A 20,493-nucleotide genomic window follows, 5' to 3' on the forward strand; every position below is an offset into this window, starting at 1 on the left:
CAGAAGAGAAGTAGAGAATCATATGTGGTCTGATTTCAAAAGACGAAAAGCATGCAGAGACAGATCAGATTTGTTTTTGTTATGCTCTCATTAATCCGCGCTCTATGAAATGTTTGTGTTGGCACTGGAGTTAGGGTAGCGTGGGATAAACGTGGAAGCGCATCAGTTTAAGGTAAGATATTGATATGCCTTTGTACACCTGATCCGCCTTGGTGCAACAACGTGCAGCACACCAGAAATGGTAGGTCAGCCCACTCTGTGCTAACTCTGCTTCAAGAAGCTAAAGGATCATGGTAGGAACTTGACAAACCAGAAGAAAACAGGGTTTCCAGCTCGAGAGCTTGTACTCTGCAAAGGGACGGAAGTTGTTGGAGGCTTGCTGCGTGACCGTGACTTGCTGCTGGTCAACACCAAGCAGCTTCTGAGAGGATGTGCTCTGTGCGCTCCCAGCCAGGCTGGCTGTCCCTGCGCATGGGTCTCACCAGCACAGTGAACCACAGCTGCCACTCCGTTTCCCAACAGAGATGGGCTACAACACTGGTGAAATAGGATCTCTGGCAATCATCAATGTTGTCAATGACCCTGAGAAGTCTTGGTAATGTACAAGTCATAACAGAAAACCCATTTATTTGGGATAATTTGTTTATTTTATTTTTTTCTTTTTTAGATTTTGTTGCTACTGTCATCAACTGGGTCAAAGCAATTTTCCTATTACTCATGGAGTCACATCGCTAATTACTGTTACTCTATTTTCATACTGTCACTTATACTGCATTTGTTTACTGACTCTTCCGGTGAATAAGTCACACCTATTAGAACGTTTTAATAGTGTTCAATAGCAATTTAGTGAAACTTCCAGTTGAACAGTATCCCATCCAGCATACCATTGGATATGACAATGAAAACAGTAACCAGGGGAGCAATATGAATTACATTTCGTGTTTGTTCTTCAGGAGACTGACTGATGCAATGTGTTAGTGCACTTGATGTTGGATTAGTGCAGTTGATACATTTCCTCTGAAGGAAGGAAAGTAATCTTAAAACCACTGAAAAAAAAATGAGACCAACATGTTCAGACTACAGTTGCTTCTATCAGAAAGTAGACAAAGATGCAAAGTGACAAAAACTATATGAAGTCATGAAGTAAGGAATGCAAGTCAGGAGTCTGATCGAAGGAAATACTTACATTGAGGGGGAGTTAGGTTGTCCAGTTAATTGTCGTGGCATACAGCTAAGAAAATATACTAGTAACAGATTGGAAGTTAATAGGGATTATGATCATATAGTGATTTTTTTTTAAAAAAATGAGATTTAAAATTCCCTTTACATTTTTATATAAAAACTTATGTGGCAGTGCAGACCTGTGTATTTGCTTTTTGTGGTGTTCCTTTTATCTGAAGCATTTGGTGACTGGTGTAAGTCATATGTGACAAATGGCATTTTCCTTCTTACTGATGAGTTCTTTCATCAACTGGAGCTCTGCAGGGGCAGGGAGAAGCATTTACTTTACAAATATACTTTCTCAAACAAGGTTGCATGTGCTCAATGGTTGCTTTAATTAAGTTGTTTTTAAGTCTGAGGAATAGATTAATATAATTGAGACACACAGTTGTACTGACGAACATTCTCACAGCATAACAATATTAAAGGCAAACTCGTTAAGTTAGTTGCAAACGCCTCATTCCTCAATGTCTGTGATTCTGTACATGCAGAAAGATGACAGAATACGTTAAAATGCTAAAATGTTGATGGAAAGTGCTAGAATGGTCTAAAATATGGTTAATGTAAGTGCAAGTTATCCAATTCCCTGTGAGCAGGTGAAGGCAGTGTAACAGTATATTTACTGCTGACTAAACAGCTGCAAAGCTGTATTTTTATAGTAACAGAAGTTGGTTCCATTAACAGTTTTTATTTAGTAAGAATAGTTATTTTTACTGAGAAATGAAAAAGCATTAACCACCTATCTTGGTCAAATTTATATATACTCCACATTTAGCTGTTACGAAGAGGCGTAGTGATGATGATGAGTATGGAAGTACTCAGATCTGTAGGTATCTAAGCCAAGTCCTACAAAATTAGGATTCTACTACATTAAGCATGTGACAATTAAGCTATATGACATATTTGCTGCCCCACTGAATTAATGAACAAATAAAGAATGGTGAAAGAAATTATTTTCCCTTTGTTAGAGATGGGAACGGAGGCAGGGTCATTTGCTGAAGCTGTTATCTGATGACTGGAGCAGAGCTGTAAAACTGCACCTTGGTGTTCTGAATCCCAGCTTAAGTCCCAGATTGGGGTCTTCTGTGGCACTGACTCCTGGAGGAAAATAAGGAAAGAGAACACATGCCTCCATGTGAAGGTATCAGAATAATTAGAGCCGAAGAGCTGCTTCCCAGCAGTAAGTCAACTGACTGTATTTACTTGATTGCTATACTTGGCAAATGTCCCTAAGTTAACCCACGTTTTCTTAAACATTGGATTGGAACACAGATTTGTCCTGGAAAACATCCCTTACAAGTGTATGTTCCCTCAGATGCTGAATGTCCAAGTAGTACACAATCACCTTCTTATCATCGTTGTCTTCATAAAAAAACCCCAGCCCTACTTATTCAAGTATTTGTTTGGAAACATTCAGTGCCTTCATTCCCATTTTTAGAGGTTTGGCTGGCTTCCTTCTCTTTCATGTCTTTCCATCTTCCCTTAGTTCCTTTTCACAACCAATGCTTCCTGTTTACCAACGTTTTCATCAGCTCCTGTTGTTGGGGATGTTGTTCCAAAAACTATGAGAATTGTAAAGCATAGTTTGGAGAGCTAAGCTCCATGTAGAAGATTAGAAAACATTCTACTAAGCTATTTTATACTATTTTCCAATGTACTTGGTATTATCTCATATCTATTTCTAGCATACAGAACCAAATCCAACTTTGATTTAAGACCATGGCAGGCTATAGTATAACTGGTAATGTCTTTGGTAATAGTAAGCCTATGAGTAGCATAATATGTTCTGAGAGAATTCTGGGGACCATGTTTGTAATGTTGTCCTTTATATGCCCTTTGGCAGTGATGTTATTCTGTCCTTTCTGCAAAAATACTGTGCTAGTGCGTAGCTGCCCATAACAGACAGTTGTGTGCTGGAAAGGTTGTTATTACATAAATGTTCTTGAAACTGGTTTACAGTTATAATGTATGCAGAGGAGCTAAATTACTCCTACGGTTTTCTTTTTTCATCTGTCTTTTTTTGGTTTTGTTCTGTTACAGATTCCACCCTCTGCTCCTTAAGTATAATGGCTTCTAGCACAAAGTCCATCCTGTGCATATAATCACCCAAAAAAATAGCAAGACTGCAAGCACGTTCTTGAAGTACCATATGATATCCTGACACAACTCTGTCCATTTTTCTGATATCGAAATATATCATCTGCCTTTGAGCAAAGCAACAGACTGGAGAATTCCGGGGAAGGGCTCTATAAATAATTTCTGACTTGCTTAATCTCTTAAAACAAAATTTGAACTCGCTATCATATCTCTGGAAGGACATTTGACTTGCTCTCTTTTATTCAGGTTACACCAACTTGGATTCTTGAAATGGCTGATGTAATGACCAGGATGATGGGATACGGTGACCTCTCAGCAAGATTGTGGGTGATACCAAATTGGGGGGAGTGGTTGATACACCGGAGGGCAGGGCTGCTACTCAGATGGACCTAGTCAGACTGGAAAAATGAGCTGTTAGGGACCTCATGAAGTTCAGCAAAGGCAAATGCAAAGCCCTGCATCTGTGCCAGCATAGCCCCATACAGTAGGACAGGTGGGGAACTGACCGAATAGAGAGCAGATTTGTAGAAAAGGAGCTGGGGGTCATAATAGACAAATTGAATGTGAGTCAACAGTGTGTTCTTGCAGCAAACGTGCCCAGCTGCATACTGGGCTGAGCATAACTGGTAGGTTTGGAGGGAAGTGATTCCTCCCCTCTATTTGACACTTGAGAGAATACATCTGGAGCTTAGTGTCTTGTTTTAAGAAAGGCATTGACATACTAAAGCTAGGCTAGTGAAGGCCACCAAACTCTTCAGGGGTCTGCAGCTCATGACATACAAGCAGCAGCCGAGAGATAGATTTGCTCAGGTTTAAAGATGATGATGGTGAGGGAAGATCACACTGCTGTCTACTGCTTCCTAATGGAAGGGTGTAGAAAAGATGGAGCCAGATTCTTCCTAGAGGTGCATAAGAGGCAATGAGCACAAGTTACAAAATGCGAAATTCAATATAGGAAACAATTTTTTTTCTTTTCTTTATTTTTTTTTAACAAAGGATAGTTTAATACTGAAACATCTTGCCCAGAGAGGCTATGGAAACTCCATCCTCAGAGATACTAATAAATAATTGGAGAAGACCCAAAGCAACCTGTTTTAATGGGACCTGCCTTGAGCAGAAAGTTGGACTGCAGGCTTGCAGAAGTCCCTTACCACCTACGTGATTCCATGATTTTGTGATGTGATAGCAGATAGCTTCAAACTATCAGTTCCACCCTGCCAGGGGAAGAGACTCCAATAACACTTTTCCTTTTGCCTAAAGGTTTTCATGAAACCATGCCCTGCAGGCAGGGAAGGCAGTAGGCCTGTTCTACTGCAATAACAAATTCATTGATAATTATTTTTCCCATGTACCACCAACTAAGCTATGCAAGTGCACAGGGAAAATCATCCATACTGAATTCAAAGAGAGTCGAGACTTTGCCTACTTTTATTATCTAAACAGCTTTGTCATAAACAGAAGCAGTGCCCTTTTCATAAAGAACTACTTTCCTACTGTTTTAACTCACTATTCTGAAATTCCATTTCTATGCCTTTGTCCTTGTTGACCATTTCTGAATCTTCTTCCAGTTCTATTTTTACTGAGATGGGGGATAAGCGGCAGAAGTGTATGCAGTATTCAAGGTGAAGACAGAACATGGATTTACAGAGACTGTGCAGACTACATTACACTAAGAGACACTACATTACACTGGAAGAGACAGAAATGCACATATGATTTTATGTAACTTTTCCTTTTAGTATGTCTACTGGCTCCTTGTTGTCTCTAAATGTTTTAAATTGCCTAAAAATAAAATGGTGGATTTTGTTACCTGTTTATTTTTTCACCTCTTATTGTTTTGTTCTTGATTCTGTTAATGGTGCAATGCCCTATTGGTCTGGTCTGCTTGTATTACAGCTTTCTTTCACAACCTTTCTTTTCGTGATGGCTGCTTCCTCAGCTGTGAAGAGTTTTATGGCATTTGGACACTTGGGAGAGGATAAAACCCTTAAGCTATGTGTCAATCAAAGGAAAGGTAAGTAGAATGTAGCCCTTGTCTGTTCCAGACTAACCAGCACAAGAGCTATCTATCTTTAAACAGCTTCAATGCCATCCAGACTGCTTTGGGAACTGGGAAGTTACTAAATGTATCGTTGAAAGACAAAAAGACCCTGGAAGTACTCAGCAATGGGGAATGTTGGGATTAGCTAGAGAATTTATGAGTAGGAAAGAAGTGAATACCAGAAATCTGGTATCTTAAGACACGTGGGATCAAAGAGGGGCTCAATAGTGTGGAAGAACTGAGTATGTGTTGCTTGTCACGCAGGTTCTGGATATCTGTCTTTGCTGTTGGATTGTCTCCCATCTTTACTCTTTGCTTTTCCAGTGTGGTTGGGATGAGGAGTGACTGAACCAGAGAACTGTCAGCACTAACATCATGATTTGCTACACCTGAAATAAACCAGATACTTCCAAATCAGCCAAAAGATGTAATAGTCACTTGCTGAGGAGTATGCGTAGAGCATAAGGGCACCACATGCAGGTCAATGTTCAGTAAAATGTTTGCTTAGCTGCTATTGTTTAGCCACTAGCTGCTGGTTTGATTGCCTGTGAGAAGTGAGGACTCTCATCTCAATAGAGGGTAAGATTTTAAACGCATTCTCAAATCTGGGCCGTCACGACAAACACATTATTAAGTTTTCTATGTGGCCTATTTTCCACTGCATTTGGAAGGCAACAAATGCCATGGGTACTATATAATATAAACAATTTAGAACAATTTATATATCCTGTAATTATAAAGTCTTAAGCTTATGCTTCTTTACAGTACCAATTACTGGTTTAAGAATACTTTTTGCTAAAACTAACAAAGAGTTTATGATTCTATAGGCTTTATATTCCCTTAAAAGTGACCAGTTATGGACAAGAGAAGAGGTGTTCAGGACACTTACAAGCAGAAGACTTGCAGATTCATTATCAGAAACAGCTAAGAAAACAGTTGAGTCTGAAGGTAGCTGCTGAGGTGAAGTTACAGTATCTTGAAAACATGATAGTGCTCAGGGAAGATGATGATACTTAACTCTGACAGAATTCACTGAATCTTCATGACATACAGAAATGCTGCATAATTTCCATTGTACAGACTGAAAACTAGGACACTGATGAGTTTGGCAGTGTTAAGCCTTGGTCGTTCTTTTGGGTTTTGACGCAGATGACCTGATCCAAATACATAAACTGCTTCCTTGGTTTAAAAGAAACCAAATTCCTAATGGTGATACTGTATTTACTGAATTTCATAGAGACCCATTTAGAAAAACTCTTGTCTACAGGTCCTGTAACTAATAAAGTTCACACCATCCTAAACACATAGAGGGGCTGCATGCTTTAAAATAACATGTATGAAGAATCTTGTTCCTATGTCTAAAGGAGAAAAAGTTTTAACTGGGTATGAGATGCCATCATAAAATTAATACATCAAATGCCATGAACTCCCCCATTTTTACTAGCAGTGATGGAACTGTCATTCTCTTTGCATTTACTGTACAGAATAAGGGAGGTGGCTATACTGTGTGTAATAGGCTTCCCTAACTGGCATCAGGATGTGTGAGAGAGCAAGAAAAAATGGGAGCAAGGAATCAGTCATAGCAAAGCATTAAAAACAATAGTCTCCTCTTCAAGTGTTAGATGTGTGAATCTTGCTAAATAGATTTAAATTCTTTAAAGGACTCACTCTAAAATATACATAACATCAAGTCATAGGTGATCTCAAGAACCAGAGGTCAAAAGGTGACAAGTAACAAAGTAGTTCATTCCTCTACGGCCTTCTTTGGTAACTTCCTAGTTTCAAATTGATGTTGTAGCTTTCACTGATCAGCCTTTTAAAGTTTGCAGAAACAGAGAGACATAGTCCCAAATAGCCATTTTACAGTGATCATGGAAGTCTTTCAGATGGCAGGTACTAAATATATATTTACCTTCTTATGGTGTAAAACTTAGCACATTCTAATTGTGTCTCAGTTACTTTACCATAAGTATTTTCATTTGAATTATGCTGAATGGTAGAAATTTTGCCTAGCTTTGTTTTGTGACTATGGCACCCTAAAAAATAAAAATAATATGGTGCTGCATACAAAACTTTATGTTGACCATATTCATATTATCTTTTAAAATAAACAGCTTATACATACTTGACATTTTTACTTCACAAAGCAAAACAGTACTGCATACAGGGAGCATTCTCAGTTTTGTATGTGCAGTCTGCACGTAAGATCTGCATAGTTAAACTTAATGGTGATTTGATACTGCTGTGAGAATCCTAACCTTTTAATTTCCTAATTCTGTTTGGAATTCTTTAATGCCACATTAATGTTTTAATGTTGCTCTAGTTATTTCCGCTCTCAGAAAGAAAAAAAGATAAACCCTTAGTAGTTTATGCATCATGTAATCCCTAGGAAGGATTTGCCAGGAACAGATAATCTTTCCTTGTGTCCAAGTCTTATTTAGAATGGAGGGTCAAGGGGAGGCATACCCAAACTTAATTACATAAGCAATTCTAATGAATATTCTGGAAAATTCTGTGAATTCTTGTTGAGATTTGTTCTTTTTGATAGCCACCAAAGAAAATACCTGTATAGTATATAAAGAATGAAAGTCAGTACTGTGCATCACTCTTTCAAATGCATGGATGTTCACGGATAACGCTGAGATGCTGCTAAAGGTTCATTTCCTTCACTTCCAATCAAGTTGTATTTTTCATTTATTATTTTTTGTTGAAGCAACAAATAGTTTGTCTATGGATGTGTGCAAACTTGTTTTGCAGATGCATGCGATGAAGTTGAATTAAAATGTAAACCAAAGTAGTTAATTCTCTGTAACGTCTTCATCTCTGATCCTAAGGAAGAGAATGTATCTTCCTTTGGACAGGAAGCGAGCACTAAATAATACAAGCATTAAATGATCACTTTCTTTCACATAAAGAAAAAAATATTCTGTACCATAGCACATATATTGCATCCCCCCTTCAGTTTTCTATAATCTGCATAATTACCTGATTACCCCACAACTGGAAGGACTGGAATTAGGTGGGTCCGTTCATGATCATTATGACTGCAAGCTAAAGGAAGAGGAGGAGCTGCAGCAGTCCTAATTTTACTTGAAATACTGGACTTAGGAACCTATGTGATAACACTGAGCAGCACAATTCCTTAGATAAGGGTCACCATCAAAACAAGTGTAACTGCTTACTGGTAGGCTGCTTCTTTTGTTTTTGTTTTTTATTTTTTTGTCTTTGAATTCTGTTTTTCATCACTTTGTTTTGGGCTCTGGCCATCATATTTTCTTCTTTGCCTTCTTAAGTCACTTGTCATTTATTCAAAGATTTGAAGGTCAGATCATCTCATCTGACTTGTATGCCACAGGCCCTGAAATTTCTTGTACCAGCCCAACTAATTTATCTTTGAGCAAGGCAAATTTTCTATCCACTTAAAGCATATAATTAAATTTGGAGTCACACAATTTTAGAAGATAAGGGACTTCCTGTTCTGTTAACAGAAGAACATTTTGTAAGGGGCCTGTGGCTGGAAAAAAGTTGAATCAGGAGTATGCACCAGAAGTAGTAATGGGACAGCTTAGTTAGGGGAGAGTTTATTTAAAAATGATTGACTTATAGCAAGATGGGACTACGCACATTTGAAGTGGGTCATAGTTTTATAGTAAAAATAAAATTTAATAAAGACAATTTCTTTTCCTTAGTAAGAAAAATATTTGCTAGAGGTAATAATTTGGGAGAGCCTTTGAGAAAAGGAAGGAATGGCATTAAGTTCAATACTAAAATGTTTCAACTGACAGAGACACTTTAGCCTTGAGAAAATATAAGCAAATTGCAAACAATATTTACTACAGGTTAGGTTCTGTCCTCAGTTAAGCCAGTACATTCCTACTATCTCTGAAAGATAACAAAGAAAAATGCATAAAGCTATCTAATACCTGAGATTCAGCAGTTTACAGAAGAAAGCGTGTTTTTATATAAACAATAATCACTGCAACAGCTGCATAGGTTTAAAAATTGAAAGCTCAATTTTACAAATTTAAATAATGAGACCCAGGATAACTGAAGCTCTATGCAAAGTCAGTGGCAATGTAGAGATACAAACTTGGAAGAGCCCAGTTGCTTATTTTCTGTGCCTTACAGTGTCCTAGTGCTGCTTATTCTATCACGAACAATAAAGCTGTAGATTTAAAGAAAGGCTGACATGCCCAAATTATATGTATACAGAAAAACCTCAAAAGGCAGGCAACATTTCCTTTAAAATAGCTTCTAACAATGACTTATCATAATTATACATGCTCCAGACCGAGGTTTAGAAGAATGTTAACCTTCCTGTCAATTTAAAACCTCCTTTTGTATACAGCCAATGGGTGGGGTGCCACACTTTAGCGTACAAGATTCGAGTTAAAAACCCAGCCATCTAAGGTTTGTTTTGAGTCTTACAGCATACTAACTCAAAACTCAAATTTTGTGGAAGCACAAGTGGTTAGAAACACAAAAATGTATTTATAAAACAGATTAAAAGAGCATGAAATAAATGAAAAGTTGATTAGTGCAAAGGTATGAGAAAGAGCAGGACTCTGCCTGTTGTAGCAACTTCTATGTTAATAGCAGTGCAGTTCTGTTGCAATTGCAATTGTTTCCTAAAAACGTTCCTCCATTACTTCATGTATCCTATATCCTGCCTTGTAATACCCATGTGAACCAAGATTGTTGTGAATGGTCTTGCTGAATGGCTCCATCAGTGCCATTATTTGTAATGACCACTGTAAACTGCCTACTCATCTGGATTCTCTTCCATACTTCAGAATTAGAACTCTGTGAAACTAAGTATATTGTGTTAGTCCGCCGTCACAGAACCCTTATCACTTCTGGAATTGTGTATATAGTAGTAATTCCTATATACCTAGATGCTTATAATACAGATCACAGCTGCAGTTATGTCAGCACTACTAAATTAGGCAGCGGTAGCACAGTAGCTTACACTTGCTTCCCAAAATTCTTGAGCAGTATGCACACTGGAGAACACTGACTCTTTCAGATCAGAAGAAAATGTGCTAACGTTATTTTTCCAAGTATTCATTTCTTCAGAACAATTCCCTGTGGAATCAATAGCTTCTAATGATTGTGTTTGATTGTGTAACGATTGCTACATAGCAACTTTAGTGGTAAATCAATTAAATCCTGAGATTTTATAATTTTAGAGTCATATCAGGTTGAATACTAAGATACTGGACAGACGGATGCAATGTATGATTCTTTAAAGAAAATACTTTCTTAGGGTGTCAATGGCAGCATTCATAGGATCATAGAATGGTTTGGGTTGGAAGGGACCTTAAAGATCATCTAGTTCCAACCCCCCTGCCCTGGGCAAGGATACCTTTCAGTAGACCGGGTTGCTCAAAGCTCCATCCAAAGCATTCTCATGTTTTCTGCTTTACTTCTATGATTTCTGTAAAATGCTAATCCTAGTTTGACAAACAATAATTAAAATACTGCGGGGAGGGGCGAAGACTCTTCTCTCCGCTGCCCTCTGAAAAAGTTGTATTTTGAATCATAAAGAAAACAGAAAAACCTCTCATCAGTTTGATGCTCAGCAATATAAAAACAGAAATAAGCTAGATCAAATGCATCAGCTAGCTTCATTCTCCTTTGTTTTTCTGTCAAAAGTATGTTCTTTGAAAGAACGTAGACAAGTCTGGCCACTCCTTATTTAAAGTTTTATTTAAATTCAGTCAGAGTATTTAATTGTATATGTAAATTTGTTAGTTTTGTAATGTGGCTTTTGTTTCACTAAGTTTTAAGAGGCAGATTATTAAAATGATTTTGGTTTTCAGTATGTTCTCCAACATGAAGCAGAATGATATGAAGCAAAAAGTAAACACTAATGTTAGAACTTGAAACTCCAATTCTTTAGAATGTGTCAGAGGTAAACCTGAAGAATTCCTTAAGTATACTCAGTCAGCTTGAAAATACTTTGCCATTTTTACTAGTGTTTATAAACCTGAGTTTTGGATGACTGCTTGACCTGTTGGAATAAGGATGACAGTTAAGATCAGCTGATGAATAACTGTTTATACTACTCACAGGAATTAAGGTATTAGTCTATAACTGAGCATTGTGGTGGCTGCTTCTTTATCTGAAGGGCCTGAGCTTCCTCTATAGTAGAGAGAGAGTTAAGAATTCATAAGAGCCAATATGATGATTGGGGACTTGCTGTTTCAGCCATGTGGATACGATTAAACAAGGCAGAGAGGCATAACATTTAGCCATTTTGACCTAAGACTGCAGGGAAGCAGACAGAGTGCCGATGTGTTAATAGCTTTCAGGATATGAGAGATAAAGTTTAGAGGCTTTGAAGATATTTAACCTACTTAGCTCACCTACAAAAAGGATAATCTGATTGACAGCTTAAAGAGGTTTGTAAGCAACTACTGCCTCTGTTCTTTTTGTTGAAATTGTGAAAAGAATTAGAGTGTCTCTTATTTAGTGACAGCGACAGAGAAAGAAACGTACACCAGTGACACTAGCTTGTGATTAGGATACCTGACTGCAAAAAGAGAAAATCTGGCTTGATCCCTGTTTGTTTATGTGAAGGTCTCCTGCAAAACTTTCTTCAGAGAGATAATTCCTGCTAGGAGCAATCTAACTGGCAAAGTGTGTGTCTATGTGAGCATTTAAGTTTGGCTCAGAAGTGAGCCAAATTGATTGTCCCCATGTACTGTGCTTTGCTTAATTTTATAGAGTTGTCTCAGAGCATGTGACTTGGATTCCTTCGGGATAAAATGAGACAGGAAGGTGTGCTCCAACCACTACATTCAATCCATGTGTTCAGGCTAAAGCTATTGCAAAGTAAAACCCTTAAAATGCTTATTGATGCTGAGCATTTGACAATTTCAAGAGATTGAGGCCTTCTAGATCTTGCAAAACTAAAAAAAAAAAAAGTTTTTTTTTGCTATTCTGGCAGGGAACTCTCCCTGTCTAGAGAGGTATCCTTCAGTTCTGCTTGCTAAAGCAGAATTTGCTAAAGCACCATTCTTTAACTGCGTTAGATTATAAACCACTGTTTTCCCCACCCCCATCTTCTTTATGGGAAGATTTAAACTTCATATATAACCTGTGATAGAAAACTGATCCATTCACTTTACACTAGCATTAAACATCTGTTGTAGTTAACCTCTAAATATAAAGCCAAGCAAATAACAACAGGACTACTGAGGTGAAAAATCAAGATACTGAAGCTAACAAAAATGTATAGCTCTAAAATACAGCTACAACAAGCATCATACGTTGAATAGAACACTTCCTGAGATTCATGCTAACAGTGGATGCAGTGGCATTCTCTGTCTTCCAAAGGAAGTAATCAGACACACCTCACATTGTTAAATTAATCAGCACAGCCATATTTACAGGAAAGAAAATGATAAAATTAAGATCTGATGTAAACAGCTGAAGCTCATGATAATGGGTTAGCTAGTTACAACAGTGATGTAAATATTATATTAGCAAATAGGTCAGAAAATAGGTGTAATTTTCCTCAGCTTAATCTCCAATGCCTGTTTATAACATACAAATGAGTAAGAGCATAGAGAAAATGGAATAGAATAAAAGAATACAATAGATTAAGTGGGTATAGATTGCTACATTTAAACCTTCTTAACCACAACAAATAATAAGAAAGATTATTTCTAAAGGGTAGGAAAAGTTCTGATATTCTTTTCTTTAGGGAAACTGTAAAGACTAACACAATGTTAACAAAATGAAAATTAAAAGCTTCTCAGAAAGAAGAGAGTTGACAAATTATTACCTTCATGATGTGCTTTCCTTGAATCCCTAAAGGATCTTGATATATATAAATCAGTATCTCATTTAAGATATATTCTGCACTCTCAGAAAGTGTCCTTAGCTCACTGGACATGAAGTGAGGTGCTGTAAGAGCTGCCCACAGAACTGTCTGAACTTTTGACCACTCATTACCCTGGCCAAAATTGCCTATAATCAGCTGGAATAGGTCAGATATCATCAAATAAGGAATTGAAGCAATGTATATATGATCCCCTCCTCCTTTTCTTTTTCTAGTTAATAGAAGATCCCTAACAGGTCACCCATTTTGAAAAAATCGTTATCTTTTCTGTTCACATCCTCATCAGACCTTTGTCATACTGCAACATATTTTACTCATGACTGTCCTCTGAGGCTATTCAGAGGCCTGAAGCTAATGCTTATGATGGTGGCTGGCGTTAACAAATTTCAACTAGCCCCGCTTAATACGTTTGTTTTCTGTGTGCTAAAATACTGCACTGAAAGTGCTTGACTTTTTTTTAAATTCAAGAAGTCCTTTCCAATCTTGAACCTTTCAGTCTAAAAGAATTGTTATCTTCCTACTTTTTGTTGGATTCGGGTCAGACGTAAATTTGTAGCTACCCCCTAGGATTCAGCTCCTACAAACTGTTGGCCTGGCCCCCCCCGGCCCAGGCAGAGCAGGAGTAGGACTTACGCCCTCTCCTGGGCTATTGGATTACAACTCCAATACTGTGGAAGGCAAAATTCTTCTTCGATTTAGTAAAATAATCTAGAAGTTATGGCAAGGCATTATGGAATGACTGTTTACTAGCTTTTAATTTTTGCTGCAGATTACGATTGAGACCTTGAAACAAACCCAAGATACTCTCTATTGTATACTAATACCTAATTTTTTTGTAAAGGATATGACTGAGATTTCTACACTAACTCCTGGGCAAAACCCCATAGTTTTTTCACAGGCTTAAACAATTTCCAACAACGTTTTAACAAGCAAAAAATCTTAAATTAATTTCTTAAGTTTCTTAAGGAAATAAACAAACTTATAGTTCACATCAGGCTCACATAATAAAAGTTACAGTTTAACTTGCCTTGTAGCGGTTCTCCAAATACTCTGTTGCCCCTCCACCACCACCAATTTCTTAGTGATAGCAGAAATTACTTCTCTGCTAGCGCATTACCACTGTATGCAAAAAGTAAATGAACTATATCTGAAACACGGCTGTTAGAGTACCAAGTCACAAACACAACTTTGCAAAATGCCATTTGTGTAGGAAGACATTGTTATGCTGTTTAGCTGAAGTCTAAGGGTAATTAAATAATAATACAGAGATGTTTAGGAAACGATAAACAAAAAAAGTCAAAAAAAACCTACCAAAAAACCTTTTTATTTCTACAGAGATAAGTGTTGTCTGGTAGAGGATATTCTGTTCTTGCATGGCTTTCAAAAAAGAGTATAGACTGATGTAGTTGCTGTTTTAAAAAAAAAAAAGTTCATGTTTTTTCCAAGGGTCAAGCCCATAATTTGACCAGTAACTGCTGGAAATGACAATGTACAATTTCATCAGCATTTGTGAAGTAAAAGCTTTTGCTGTTTCAGTAACGCAGTGAGTTAGGGTTTTCAAATGCATGGTATGCACATCACAGAACAGACAAAATACCACAGAGAGTATAACTCGCATGCAATATTCAATGTTTTATCATGGAGAAATTAAGAATCCATTACTACCAACAAAAAAAGCAGAAACAAAACCTAAGATTGGCAATACCTTTAGTGGGAGTCCTCCTTCATATGCTCACCAGCTACAAAAACGTGCAATAGGTCTTCCTATTTTGGTCAGAGCAACGCTCACTCCTCTCTGGGTATCCTAAGCAAAAAGAGGGGTGTCAAGCAGTGGCAGGAAATAGAACAATAATAGTGTGGGCACCCCAGAAAAAACAAGCAAAAGCCCCACCAACTACAGATTGGCTTTTAGAATGGATTACATTAAACTATATTTAATCTACACGAATATTTAAAATAAAGGGCATTATTTTGGTTAAGTCACCTGCCTTTGGAAGGGAATTCTTCATAATCTAATTTAGTTCAGTTTAATTCTGCAGGTTTCTCTTCTCATAAAGATATAATACGGCTTAACTGTTTCAAACTGCTTAATTCAGGCCAAGAGTCCTAAGCATGGCTCCACTGAATGAGTTCTGTATTTCATACGCTTGTTTTGTATAAAGCTCTATCTTGGTGAAGTATTTGTAGACCTTATGTATCCATTCTTTGTTGTTGAATATCTCCTTTGGTAGTAGCTAGAAGATATATTCATGTCTGACCAAGACTGACTGTTTTTACGGATGTTAAAAAAAATATCTTTTTTGAAATGTCCTAATTATTCAGGGAGATATATTTTTTGCTTTCCCAAAATACACAAGGAACTGGAATAACCATATATTCCACATGTAGTTATATTCCATAACCACTGGTTAAGGAAACAGAGCAATGTCATATATATGATAGAATTCTGGGTCTGGGAAAGAATCGAGGACTCTTTCAGAACAGCAAAACCAAAACAGTTTTGAAGGGAATACATTCCTGGAATTATCTCTACACATAAATAACTTATTTACGTCACAATTTCCAGTGAACTGAATCCTAATGTCAGAAAGTGTTGCATGATAAGGACTTCAGATGCTGCAGATAAAAGAATACACTGAAAAAACTTACTTGTCTTCCACTCATCTAAAACTATTGTTCACAGCTATGTAATTCTCCTGATCAGTGAGCATATAACAAATATGGGTTCCAAAGCAGTTTACTTTGTAACATTTGAATTATAAAAATCAGACTTGTTTTTGTTTTGTTTCCTCTCCAAAAATTTTTGTTCAAGAGAAGTGCCTTTGCTTGTTTTGTTTTATAAGCTTATTGTGGAAAAAAAATGTTTAAAAAGCTGGCCATGTTTTTGAAAAAGGCAGCTGCATAAATGCCTTAATTTCCAAGTGCCAGCTCTTCCTTAGCTCAAAATATCACTTTACTTAACCACTTAAACGAGGGAATTCATGAGGGATTTTTTTTAAATTAACTACTCAATTATAAATCTTCAGACAGCATCATAATTTAAGATTAACAACAAGGAACACATCTACTTGTAAAGCAGTGAAAGGATAGAGTATGTATTTTCTTCTGTGTTAATACCACTATTTAAAAAAATCTACAATGTTTTTCAGGCTGTAGCTTTGACAAATCCTACAACAGACACAAACGTAGCAAGCTTGGAAGATAGGATGAACCAATGTAGAGCAACAAGGGTATATTTCAGTGACTGAATCTTGGAGTGCACTTTGGGTGTTTTTGGAACGAGACTCCAGTTTAACTTCAGTTTAAATGCTTCCTTGAATAACTAACTAATGGGTTAAAAACTCTAATACCCTAAGGAATTTCAGTCAGGAAGAGAAAAGCATTATAAAATCACAACTACTGTCATTCACCTGAAGCTAATAAACATACAGACGAACATGACAGAATGGTAAAAAGCATCAGGATGAAAAACACAGCTATTACTTAGCAACAGTGACAATCTTACAGGATTTTTACCTTTTTTAAAGAGAATCGCCACATCTAATTTGCTAATAGGGAAAAAGGCTGCTCATGCCAGCCTCTCCTTTTCCCTTAGGTTAGCCTTAATCAACAAACCTACTGCTGTAACCAATGTGCTGAAATAGCAGCCATGAAGCACTCCTGCGCATGCCAGCATTCCACCCTGCAAATGGATTGTCATCAATATGAATGAAGTCTAGCGCTATCCACAGGATAACATAAGTAATTACAATTGCAGTGCTGACAAATACTAAGTTTTAGTCCTTTGTAAGGTGCCTAGTTAAATAAGACGATATTCGTATCTGCTGTTTTTACCTTCACACTTAATACTGCAACTTCTGCCACCTGAGGTGCTGCATAACTCAGATTGTTTCTCTCGCATATTCTCTTCTGAGTGATGACAATTTCAGGACGCTGTTCAAAGTACATTTTTCTGTTGCCAATGCAACTGTTTGTGTGGCTGCAAGGTGAACCAGATCAGGGAGTCTTTCAATCTTTGAAACACAGCTACTACTTTTCTTCTATGTCAATTCCCTACTCCACCACACAGCCCGCCAAATTCTAGCACTTGCAAAAAAACCACAGCAACAGAGGTGTAGGAACATGAGAAGTATTTTTGATGGAGTCACCACTTTACTGCCAAATATCCCATCATGACCTGAGAATTCCCATTTCTGATTAAAAAAAAAAAAAAAAGAGTTGCAACAGCTAGTTTGGATTTAAGGTAAAAGTCGTGAAAAAAGGAATTGCTTGTGCTTGTTTTTCAAAGCATCCAGCAAATAATGAGACCAGTAACAACTGTTGTTCAGACCGTATCTTTCAAGATTTTATAGGAATATAACTTTTAAAGGAGATTCTTATAAATACATGGCATTCTAAATTTAAAATTTAGACGATGATAGCAAAAACACAAATAAAAGATGACAAAATTTCCGCTGGATTTTAAAATAAACATATCAGAAACTAAAATACTTTAAATGTAGTGATATGTGTTATGATTTCACCATAGCCTGTCCTGCAATACATTATTTGGTCTATTATTCAGCTTGAAACTTGGGATATAGAATTCCTTGAATTCAACTTCAACTAGGTTCTTGGTCAGTCTCATAAAAGCAACTAAAACATATGCTTCTTGCAAACAATTCGGCGACAGTGGCTAAGTTTATCACAGAACACCTGTTGTTCTCCAAAGCATGGAAAAGCTCTATAACTTCTAGTTATACCTAGTTTTTCCTTTTACTGTTAAATAATTAACGTAGTTTGTTCAAAATCATCAGTACAAATACCGATGAAACGTCTGTCATCTTAAAACTACTATTAACATGACAGAAGGGTAATTCTCAAAGACTGCAACTGCAAGATCTTCTAGCTGACTTTAGCCATGTTCTAGCAGTGGTAATTTCTTCTTGATACAGAAATATATTTCCAAATTCCCTTTAAGGAATACTTTAAGCTCTCACACACAACAGTAACAAAGTTCCCTTTTTCACCTCAGTATAACTAGGTCAGCAGTTTAAATAGTCAAAATATAAGCAGGTAAGTTTATGTAGGCTTCCACGAGTAATATTTTAAAATGAAAGGTAATGAGTGTATATAACAGGATTAATTCTCATCAGTTAACTCATAACAAGTTAGTCAAGATGGGAAAAGGCTAACTACTTTTGTTTTCCTCCGAGTAGTTAATTGTTATATCGTGTAACTAAACATGGAATGAAGATAATTACTTGTTACCCTCTTCCAATGTAATATATATAAAAGCTAAATATATTACTTCCACAAAAACATACTTTGTCAGACATTTATAGTATTTATCTAGCCACATCCTCAAGGTATTCTGCACACCTTGTACTTATCATGGAAAGCATGGCTCTACAGCTCCCACTCTAACACAATGCCAAGCTATACATGGCTGTGCTTCTCACTCTGCTTAATAGGGTACAATGTGTTATAACACCTGAACAATTTATTCAATACCCTCTTAATTCTAACACAAAATTTACTTTGTTTTCTAAGTGTTTAATAGGTAGGGTATTTGTATAGATGTTTTTAGTAATTTAACTTTACCTGATGCAATTTTCAGGCTCACTTTTGCAGTCTGTATTACATCTGAAACATTCCCAAAGCAGTCAGCCCATCGGTGGAGTTCTCAACAAGCCATTCTCTAAAGGTGAATGGTATGTAGCCAATCCTAACAGCAGGCTTAGAAAAGTCAGCAACATGATTTATGTAATACCTATAAATCAAAAGGATTAACAGCCAGGATTAATATTTTCGTTGTGCTACTACCAGCCAAAAGATTTTACCTCAGCAGTGGTTTGTTGTTCTGGATGAGAATGATCGCACTGCTTGCTCTCTTAAGCTGCTCAATGTTCAAACAATTGTAATTCAGAATTAGATAAGCCTTCTTACCATTTTTATGGTCTATTTCATAGTTTATGACCCATAGGTATAATTGTTGCTCTATGTATGATTTTTTTTTGGCTCTTTTTGTTTCTCTCCCCTCCCTTTAGTTCCTGCAGTAAGCAAAATCCCAATTTTGCATTGAGTCCTATGGGAATTCTAAATTTCATTCTACGCACTTAAGCATTAACTATTTAGTATCTGACTGCTCCATTAAACTGTCACACTTAGTCTCAAGAATTGACATAACTGAGATCAAATGGAGGTAATTTGCCCTTTGGAGTTGGGAAAAGCCTCCAGGCAGAGCTTCAACAATTTATTCTCGCAGTCCCTCCATAGTAATTAGGCTGGAACGATGTTTAACACGGTTATGCTACACCAGGTCAGGGAACCCTCCCTCACCATAACTTCACATGATAAACTACTAATTGGCTGTATTCCTTTCAGTCTCAATTAATGGTAATTTGTATTCTGTATTTGTTAAAACCTGGAAAGCTTTTCTTTATACAGCTCTACCATACATGCCACAGCAGTGTATGAAATGTTTTTTATCACGCTATTTGTTGGGACACCTGTACAAGGCTAAACTACTGAAGTTGCCATCACTAACACTACTAGAAAAAAGGAAACAGTACTATTAGAATATCAATTATGTCCACTGTAAGACAGGAAAAGCCCCGACCCCTCACATGCGAGAGGGCAGAGAAATACCCGTAATCCAGCGGTTCCCCGGCAGGGCCTGTGTGCCGGCGGGCGCGGAACCTGACGCCTGTCACGGAGGGACGCTCCCGCCCTCGCCATCAGCCGCCACCCCTCCGACAGCAATGGCCAAGCAACGTCCCTCACACCGCCTGCGGCCTCGGGCTTTATTATGTGGCAAACGAGTTTTCACAAACGTTTTTTGTGAGTTCCAACATAGAGAGTCAGAAGATATAAGTTCCCGGGTTCATAAATACGCATCCCAGGCGAGAGACGGAGCAAACCGGAGGGTCGTGCCTGCGCCGCAGGGCAGCGCCCGAGCTCCCGCGATCCCTTCAGCGCAGCTGAGGGCGCGGCGCCCAACGCCGACCCTCGGGGTATCGCCCACAGACTGCCGCCTCTCCGGCGCCCAAACGAAGGCCGTTTCCGGATCCCGCAGAGCGCGGCTCACCCCCCAACCGCCGCCGCCTCGCGCCCCCTCAGCGCCCGCGGCCCCTCAGGGCGCACGCGCGCGGCGAAAGGAGGAGGGTGACGTCAGTGGGCGCGAGGACTCCCATAGGGCGCCGCCGGCAGGCCGGCCACGTCCGCCTGCTTCTGGCAGAACCAATGGGAAGCGCAAGGGTCCGCAGCGCCGGGACGACGGGCGCATGCGTGGGGCGGACGTTAC

At 38.0% G+C, this 20,493-nt stretch overlaps 1 protein-coding gene and 1 long non-coding RNA gene across 2 annotated transcripts in view; one reads left to right on the top strand and one right to left on the bottom strand.

Annotated features, from left to right (window-relative positions):
• BFAR (bifunctional apoptosis regulator) overlaps positions 1-5,127 on the top strand; it is a 31,223-nt gene extending 26,096 nt beyond the window's left edge. Inside the window, exon 13 of the transcript XR_012588779.1 lies at positions 3,262-5,127. The gene's annotated coding sequence lies outside the window, so the exon portion shown is untranslated. The remainder of the gene's footprint in view (positions 1-3,261) is intronic.
• On the bottom strand, positions 639-20,388 carry LOC141747628 (uncharacterized). The gene is made up of 5 exons (XR_012588780.1): positions 19,839-20,388; positions 18,792-18,960; positions 17,043-17,187; positions 14,914-15,012; positions 639-2,319 (listed from the first exon to the last, which is right to left on the bottom strand). It is a non-coding gene; the product is annotated as an uncharacterized LOC141747628 (long non-coding RNA).
• Between the last annotated feature and the right edge of the window lie 105 nt (positions 20,389-20,493).

This window comes from Larus michahellis, chromosome 8, assembly GCF_964199755.1.
Source record: "Larus michahellis chromosome 8, bLarMic1.1, whole genome shotgun sequence".
Classification (NCBI taxonomy): Eukaryota; Metazoa; Chordata; class Aves; order Charadriiformes; family Laridae; genus Larus; species Larus michahellis.